Source organism: Miscanthus floridulus, chromosome 7 (assembly GCF_019320115.1).
Source record: "Miscanthus floridulus cultivar M001 chromosome 7, ASM1932011v1, whole genome shotgun sequence".
In the NCBI taxonomy this organism is placed as follows: Eukaryota; Viridiplantae; Streptophyta; class Magnoliopsida; order Poales; family Poaceae; genus Miscanthus; species Miscanthus floridulus.
This window is the reverse complement of record NC_089586.1, coordinates 130,108,658-130,117,605: the sequence shown is the minus strand read 5'-3', so window position 1 is coordinate 130,117,605 and position 8,948 is coordinate 130,108,658.

Sequence of the window (8,948 nt, the reverse complement as noted above, 5' to 3'; positions counted from 1 at the left end):
CAAGCATGCAAACATAATATTAGTAGGTTCGCGATGATATATATGTGCATGTGTATATCATTGACGAACGCTACAGCATGTAAATATGATATATGGATCGATACAGTAAGAACATAAAGTGCGGTAATCACAGAGATAAGATTGTACCTAGCGGAGGGTCCCATGCCGACGGCATCGGAGGCTCCATTCGCACTAGTCGACATAGTACGTTGCTCGAAGTCGTGGACCACAATCGATACAGAACGATATTCGCAGTGCAGTTCCACGAACGGATCACCAGGAAAAAGACGGGTTCCGCGAGGAAGAAGATGTCGAATGAGCGGTCGCGGAATCGCTCCCCAAAAACCTAATCGCCGCACACCCCGTGCAAGGTTCGCAGGCGAACGAGGGTTCTAGAGGCACCTGCTCTCCCGCTGCTCCGTACGCGCAGAGGTACGGGACGGGGAAAACCCAAGGGCAGCTGAGATGTGGTCTCTCGGAAGCGAAGCGGAAGAGGCGAAGACTGACGGAAGATTTCGGATTTATGGCTGGGACAGGGAAGGAGAAAGGCAGCAGAGGATCTCAGGAGACGGAGACTGCGAAGAGACGGTAACTGGCGCAGTCAGTTCATCTCCACCATAAAGGAGAGAAACTCTCGTGGTTATGTGGATTAAGTGGCAAAACCTGGCCACGCATGTCTGCTCGCTCGCCGCCCGCCTGCCTCGCCACGGCCACAGCCTCGGCCCGACCGGCGGTGCGCGCGCGTGTGACACCCATTTGTCCTTTTCTCAGCTTCTCAATTAAGATAGACAATTTTTAACCAAATAAGATAAGTAAACGTTCAGTCAAAATCTCATACGGTATTAAACCATACAACACTTAATGTTACGTACCATAGAGTTTTATTTGATTTATTAAATATTATACGGGCCAAGCCCATAATATATCCAATAATCCCCACCAAACTTTAGGGTTTGTAATAAAGTAGTCTCAGAACCACATTTCTTTTATATATCAGTGTTTCGATGGAGAATGTTAAGTTAAACATCCATCTAGAGCAATAGTTTCACTCAGTCACAACTGAATAATGAACTAAGCCTTGAATTGATAGTTTTGTATGAGATGAATGTCACTAACGTCCTTAGCTGATACTTAGCTACAAAAGACATCTCCTCTATTTGAAGCATATAAGTCATACTCTAGTGTCTTTCATGAGTATTTAGAGATTACCCAAATCTCATAGACTGTGACCAGCAGTCTGACTCATATAGGTGTGTTTCTCAAAAGATGTTCTGTAGGACAACATCTTTGCTTTAGCAAGCCACTTGGAACACATTAAGGTAAAAACCAATCTATCTTACAAAAAAGGAAAGATATGCATCAGAAATGAGTCTTACTAAAGATCTTTTCTCATAATTTACTACTAGCTTATTTCACCATCCTACTTCATAGGATCTCCGATCACATACAACAGGTTACCACTATAGTAAATTTCATGTGGGTCTCAAACCCATCTCTCTCGATGCACTTTCTATCACATTGCGTGACAGACCCTTAGTGAACTGATCTGCCAGATTGTTAGACGTGTGAACATAGTCCAACGCTATTACTCTAGAGTTTCTTAATTTTCTGATAGATTTTAGTCGTCTCTTAACATGCCTTGTGGACTTCATGTTGTGCTTAGAACTGTTAACCTTCGTAATCACAGTTTGGTTATCGTAGTTCATAGAAATAGCCGGTGTGGATTTTTCAACAACCGATAAATCCATAAGGAGATCACGAAGCCACTCGGCCTCAGAGCCAGCGGTGTCTAATGCTGTGAGTTCTGCTTTTATTGTAGACTTCGTTAAGATAGTCCGCTTGCAAGACTTCCAAGAAACGGCACCACCTCCAAGCAAAAATATATATCCACTTGTGGCATAAAGCTCATCCGCATCAGAGATCCAGTTGGCATCACAATAGCCTTACAGCACCTTCAGGTGTCTGGTATAACGAATACCATAGCTTATAGTGTCTTTTAGATAACGCATCACTCTCTCAAGAGCACGCCAATGATCATCTTCCGGATTTGACACAAACCGGCTCAGCTTGCACACAGCAAATAAGATATCAGGCCTTGTTGCACTAGCAAGATACATGAGCGAACCAATGATCTGGAAATACCTTAACTGATCCCTTACTATTCTTCGATTTTTCCTTAATAGCACACTTGGGTCATAAGGTGTAGGAGCAGGTGCACAGTCACTAAACCTAAAGCGACTCAGCACCTTTTTCCACATAGTGGGATTGTAACAGAGTTATCCCACCATCACCTCCTCTCAGAAGCTTGATATTAAGAATAACATCAGCCTCTCCTAAATCTTTCATCTCAAAATTATTAGATAAAAATTACTTCGCCTCCTCAATCACTTTGAGGCTGGATCCAAAGATCAGTATGTCATTAACATATAAGCCCAAAATAACTCCTTCACCCCCACCATACCGATAGTACACACATTTGTCAGCTTCATTCACAACAAAGCCAGCAGATGTTAGAGTTCTGTCGAACTTCTCATGCCAATGCTTAGGAGCTTGTTTTAGGTCATATAATGACTTTAATAATTTACATATCTTGCGTTCTTGACTATTTGCTATAAACCTATCTGGCTGATCCATATAGATCTCCTCCTCTAACTCTCTGTTTAGGAAAGTTGTTTTAACGTTCATTTGATGAACGATAAGACCATAGGAGGCTGCCAGGGAAAGCAAAACTCGAATTATAGTCAATCGGGTAACCGGTGAATAAGTATCAAAGAAATCCTCACCTTCCTTTTGAGTATAACCATTGACCACAAGTCTTGCCTTGTACCTCTTGATAGTACCATCAGACCTAAGCTTTTTTTTGAACATCCATTTGCACCCTATAGGCTTGCACCCATTGGGACGATAAACTATTTTCTAAGTTTCATTAGACATAATAGAATCCATCTCACTTCGTACTGCTTCCTTCTATAAGTTAGCATCAGGAGAGGAATATGCCTCTTCAATGGTCGTTGGTGTGTCATCCACAAGGTAAACAATATAGTCATCACCAAAAGACTTTACAGTCCTCTGTCTTTTACTTTTTCTAGTGACTATAATGTCATCATCCTCAGGATTTTGCATATAGAGTTCCTCAATTCTTTTTATCGGAGTAAAATTTTCATGCTCATGAGAAATTATAAAATCATGATCAGTCGTGCTAGGTGCATTTTTCATGAGAAATTCATTCTAAAAAATATAGCATCTCTAGATTCCATAATTGTATCACCAGCCATCTTAGGAACACTAGAATTTATAATTAAAAATCTATAACCCACGCTGTGAATAGCATAACCAAGAAAAACACAATCAACAGTCTTTGGTCCAAGCTTTCACTTTTTGTTTATTGGCACATTCACCTTTGCTAAATAACCTCAAGTTCGCAGGTAAGAGAGATTTAATCTCTTCTTCTCCCATTCCTCGAATGGTGTAATTTCCTTGTTCTTTGTGTGCACTCTATTCAGGACATGACACGCTGTTAATATAGCATCACCCCATCATTCCTTAGATAGTCCCGCAGTCTCAAACATGGCATTAACCAAATCAGTTAGAGTGCGGTTCTTTCTCTCTGCAATTCCATTGAACTGTGGTGAGTATAGTGGCGTCCTCTCATGAATAATTTCATGTACCGCGCAAAACTCAGAAAATTTATTTGAGAAATATTCTCCCCCGTGATCGGACCGCAAACGCTTGATTTTCTTTTCAAATTGATTTTCTACCTCAGCTTTATAGACTTTAAAATAATGCAACGTTGCATCTTTAGTTTTCAATAAATACACGTAGCAAAATCTAGTACAATCATCTATAAATGTCATGAAGTATCGTTTACCGCCTTTAGTCAATTCGTCATTCATTTCGTATAAATCAGAATAAATGAATTCTAATGGTGTCAAGTTCCTCGCCTCAGCAGCCTTGTGAGGCTTGCACAGTTGCTTCTATTGCACACACACCTAGCACTTAGAATCTTTGACTAAGTTAAATTTCAGGGTAGATTCAGATTTACAAACCGCGTGAGACAGCCAAAATTAATGTGACAAAGTTGTGAATGCCATATATTCGACTCATCCGAAATATTAACATTGTTCACTACTTTATTACACACATCATCAAGCAAAGATAAGCGGAACAAGCCTCCACAATCATAACCTTTTCTAACAAATATTTCATGTCTCGACACAACACATTTATTGGATTCAAACACAATTTTAAAGCCATCGTGACATATTTGAGAACCGCTAACAAGATTCTTCTTGATGGAGGGGACATGCTGCACGTTCTTTAATAGCACTGTCGTTCCCGAAGTAAACTTCAGAATGACCGTACCAACACCAAGAGCACGCGCATGCGAACCATTTCTCATCAGCAAGGCTCCAGTCCTGCCGGCCTGATAGGAAGTAAACAAAGAAATATTAGCACACACATGAATATTAGCACCGCTGTCCATCCACCACTTAAGTGAAAGACAAATCGAAAGAACAAAAGATAAAGAATTACCATACCCAGATGTTCCTCCTCCAATCTCGCTAATCACCACGTTTGCTAATTTCTTTTCTTGCTTATATTTGCGGTCTAGGCACGCACTTGCCCAATGCTCATCACTACCGCTGTGGGGGATATACCCCCGGGTACCAGAAGATGGTACATGGGCCGCACCATCCGAGATGGCTCAGCCCGTAAGATCAAGACGTACACGGCTAGATTACAAGTTGTACCAGATATTATAATAGTACCAAATAGGATACTTTACTTGTAACCCTCCTCCTCCAGACTATATAAGGAGAGGCAGGGGTCCCCCTCAGGGAGGACAATCCATCTACACTTCAATACAATACACCAAAGACACAGGACGTAGGGTATTACGTCGATCAGACGACCCGAACCTGTCTAAATCGCTGTCTCTGCGCCTTGTGTCACCATCTGGTTCCTAATTACACGCACCGTCTACCGACAATCTACCACCACGGGCACCCCCTCGGTGGACTGCTGACCATATTTCGTCGATAGTGGCACGCCAGGTAGGGGGTGTGCGTGCTGATCCTCCAGCGAACCAGATGGGATTTTCTTCACCAACTTCATCCGTGGCAACCTGGCGATTGGCGGCGGCATCCCTCGATAGACGGATCTGATTTCGCATCTACTGCATTCCAACGATCAAGCGGTGGCCAGCAATAAAGCAACATGGAGCTATGTTTCCATCAAAGATGCTAATCGGCCGTATGAGCAAACTGGAGCAATCGAAGAAATATTCGAGCACGTATGCATCTAGATCTACGGAGCGGTGGGATGCAGGCTGCTCGATGTTGTCACATGCAGTTTCATCTCGAAAGCTAAGTCAATCTTCAATCTATAATATCCTATGATATAATACATATCCAGATACCTACATATACGCATAATTATTTCAAGAATCTAATTGCGTTCATCATCGTTTAGTGTTGCCCCATATTGGCAGTACGGATCTCATCGGGAGTGATCAGTAATCCTACAAGCTGCTATACGTCGGTGGCATAGCTCTAGGTCTCGTGGCCACCTTGTACGGAATCAGCCAGATCAGTGGGACCAAGGAGGAACAAGCGAGAAAAAAAGAAGCCAACTCCAGATGAGATCAACATGCATGGACATGCATCACAACGCACGGCTGCATGCAGGAGCGGCTAGCAACCAGGCACGATCAATTATGGATCTGCACCGACGACACTTATCATTGACCAATCAAGGAGGCCCGACGTGGGTTCAATCTACAGAGTCATGCTCTGGCCGCGCGATGGGCCCAGGCATCACAGCCATGCACCAGATCGGAGTCAACCATCGACAGCATGCAAGATCTGAAAAGCTCTAGTTAATTCCAGCTTTGCATGCAGCAAGGACGCATGATCTACCCAAGCCATGCAAAACTAACAAGATACGTAGCATGTATATACGTATATACATCTACACGGAAGGAAGCAAAGCAACTACACGTGAGGTCTACTTGCACGTATCCATCATCATGGAGCCAAATACGACGACTCCAACAGCGAGCGGTCTCAGCTAGAGGCGAGCCACACCGAGCCATCTAGAGAGCCATGTCGAGCCAAGTGAGCCACTGAGCGAGCCGCCTCGAGCCACGTCAAGCCAAGCGAGCCACTGACTGAGCCGCTGAGCGAGCCGCGCCGAGCTCCGACCACCAGACCACCAGACCACGTCCCGAGCGGCTCTGCCGAGCTCCGACCACCAGACCACCAGACCACGTCCCGAGCAGCTCCGCCGAGCTCCGACCACCAGACCACGTCCTGAGCGGCTCTGCCGAGCTCCGACCACCAGACCACGTCGCAATGATGATCGCCACGAAGAACGGCGCTATGACAACCGTGACCACCGTCACAACAGGCTGAAAAGTACAAGGATCGGACAACTTTATTGCCATCGACCAGATTTCTATCCAAAGATAAGTACACTTCTAATATTTATATTCAATATAATTTTCATTACGATGTTTCTCCACAACGTCCTTGCCATGATTATTCTTCAAATAACATTTGTCCATGTATACAATCTTAAATATAACATACAACTATACTTAATGCAAATCCTCGACCAAGTCATGTTGACGCTCGATGTCTCCAGAAAAGGCCCTGTCTCTGGCTCCTCCCTACACGTGCATGAGCGTCTACCCTCTGCGTTATGGGTGGTCGGCAGCGGCTCCTTAGCGACGCTTTGTTCATCCTACACGTGCACGGGCTCCATGCCCCGCGTTATGGTTAACGGGCTAGCTAGGGCTGGAGACTCAGCTATATACTAACTGGTCGGGCAATTTATATTAAGTATAAACACAAACTTCACATTAACACTGATGTTTACAAAGCACCAACTGCTTTATCACATCATGCTCATTTGCAAATGACTGCTGAGCGTCATACGCTATTTCTTCACCGCTGATTTTTTCTCCATAATTTATTTTATACATCATGTACTACCATTCTATATATTTATATTGCAGGAATTTTGAGCTATGCTCGGGGACTTCGTTGCTCGCTTCTCGACCTACGCTCGGGGATTGCCTCGATCACTCTCCGACCACAGCTCGGGGACTTCATCGCTCGCTCCTCGACCTATGCTCGGGGACTGCCTCGACCACTCTCCGACCATGGCTCGGGGACTTCGCGTTTCAACTACATGCGACTGTCGACTCGCATACAGTTAGGGTATTTTTTTCTCACTTAGACCTTGCTACAAGGTTCATACCTTGCCTTCCAATAAGCTCGGGGACTACATCGGTACGATGCACCTGTCGGTGCATCTCGTATCGCCTGTACGACGATTGGATTCTCAACTTAACTGGGAATTCTTTTTAGACCCTGGCACCACGTGCCTGCGTCACCTACTACCAGACTCGGGGACTAAGTGGGCACACTTCACCTTGCGGTGAATGTGCTTGTTTTTCGACCACTACGCCTCTGATGATCAAAGACGCTACGCTTCAAGACGCACTTACATTTCTTTTCAGAAATACAGGTGGGCACACTTCCTAGGATAGAAATCTTTTTCTTTCTTCTTAAGAGCACCATACATTCTTCGAACAACCTATTTCTCCGGCGACAATGGTGGTCGGAGATGTCAAGAACTCAAGCCTCACTGTTCGGAGAAGGTTAAAATGACGTGTCGCATCAGAATACATGGCGCTCGGAGACTAGCTGTAGGGGATATACCCCCGGGTACCACAAGATGGTACATGGGCCGCACCATCCGAGGTGGCCCGGCCCGTAAGATCAAGACGTACACGGCTAGATTACAAGTTGTACCAGATATTATAATAGTACCAAATAGGATACTTTACTTATAACCCTCCTCCTCCAGACTATATAAGGAGAAGCAGGGGTCCCCCTCAGGGAGGACAATTCATCTACACTTCAATACAATACACCAAAGACACAGGACATAGGGTATTACGTCGATCAGACGGCCCGAACCTGTCTAAATCGCTGTCTCTGCGCCTTGTGTCACCATCTGGTTCCTGATTACACGCACCGTCTACCGACAATCTACCACCACGGGCACCCCCTCGGTGGACCGCCGACCATATTTCGTCGACACCCGTAAATAAAGCAACCTCCACCTTTCTTGTTGTTTTTCTTCTTAAACTATGCAGTTTGCTTAGGTTTTGTATTATTGTTCTCTCGCATGTTCTTCTTCTCTTTATTACGGGATGCAAATGAGTTTTTCTTCTGCACCATATTGACAGCGGAAGACTCAACTCTTTTTCCACGGTTGTCTTTTGCTCTCGCCCTCTCCTCAACATCAAGAGATCCAATAAACTCAACCACGCTAAACTCTTGTCTCTTGTGTTTTAGAGAAGTAGCAAAATCCCTCAAAGAAGATGGCAGCTTAGCGATTATACCGCCGGCCACAAACTTGTTGGGCAACAGGCATGGAAAATATTCTAGTTCCTTTGCTAGCGCCTGTATCTCATGAGCCCGTTTCACTACAGAACGGTTTTCAATCATTTTATAGTCATACAGCTGCTCCATGAGGTACAGCTCACTACCAGCATCAGAAACTCTAAACTTTATCTCAAGAGCATCCCATAACTCTTTGCCTAATGTGCAAGATATGTAGTTTTTCTCATACTTAGGATAAAGTGCACTAATAACGACGCCTCGAAACAGGTTATCGGCAGCCAAGAACTTTTGCTCCTCCTCAGGAGTAAATTGTTCAGGCTTCCCCTGTGCGGCGTAATAGCAGTTCATCGTAGTCAACCACAATACCATCTTGGCACGTCATATCATGAAATTCTTGCCATCAAAATTATTTGGCTTCAAAGCAGTAGCAAAATCACTGACAGAAAATTGCTTAACATTAGGTTTTTGGATTGTTAGATAATTAGACATTTTCATGGTCAATTTAATCCAGAAATATAACATTAGCAGGTT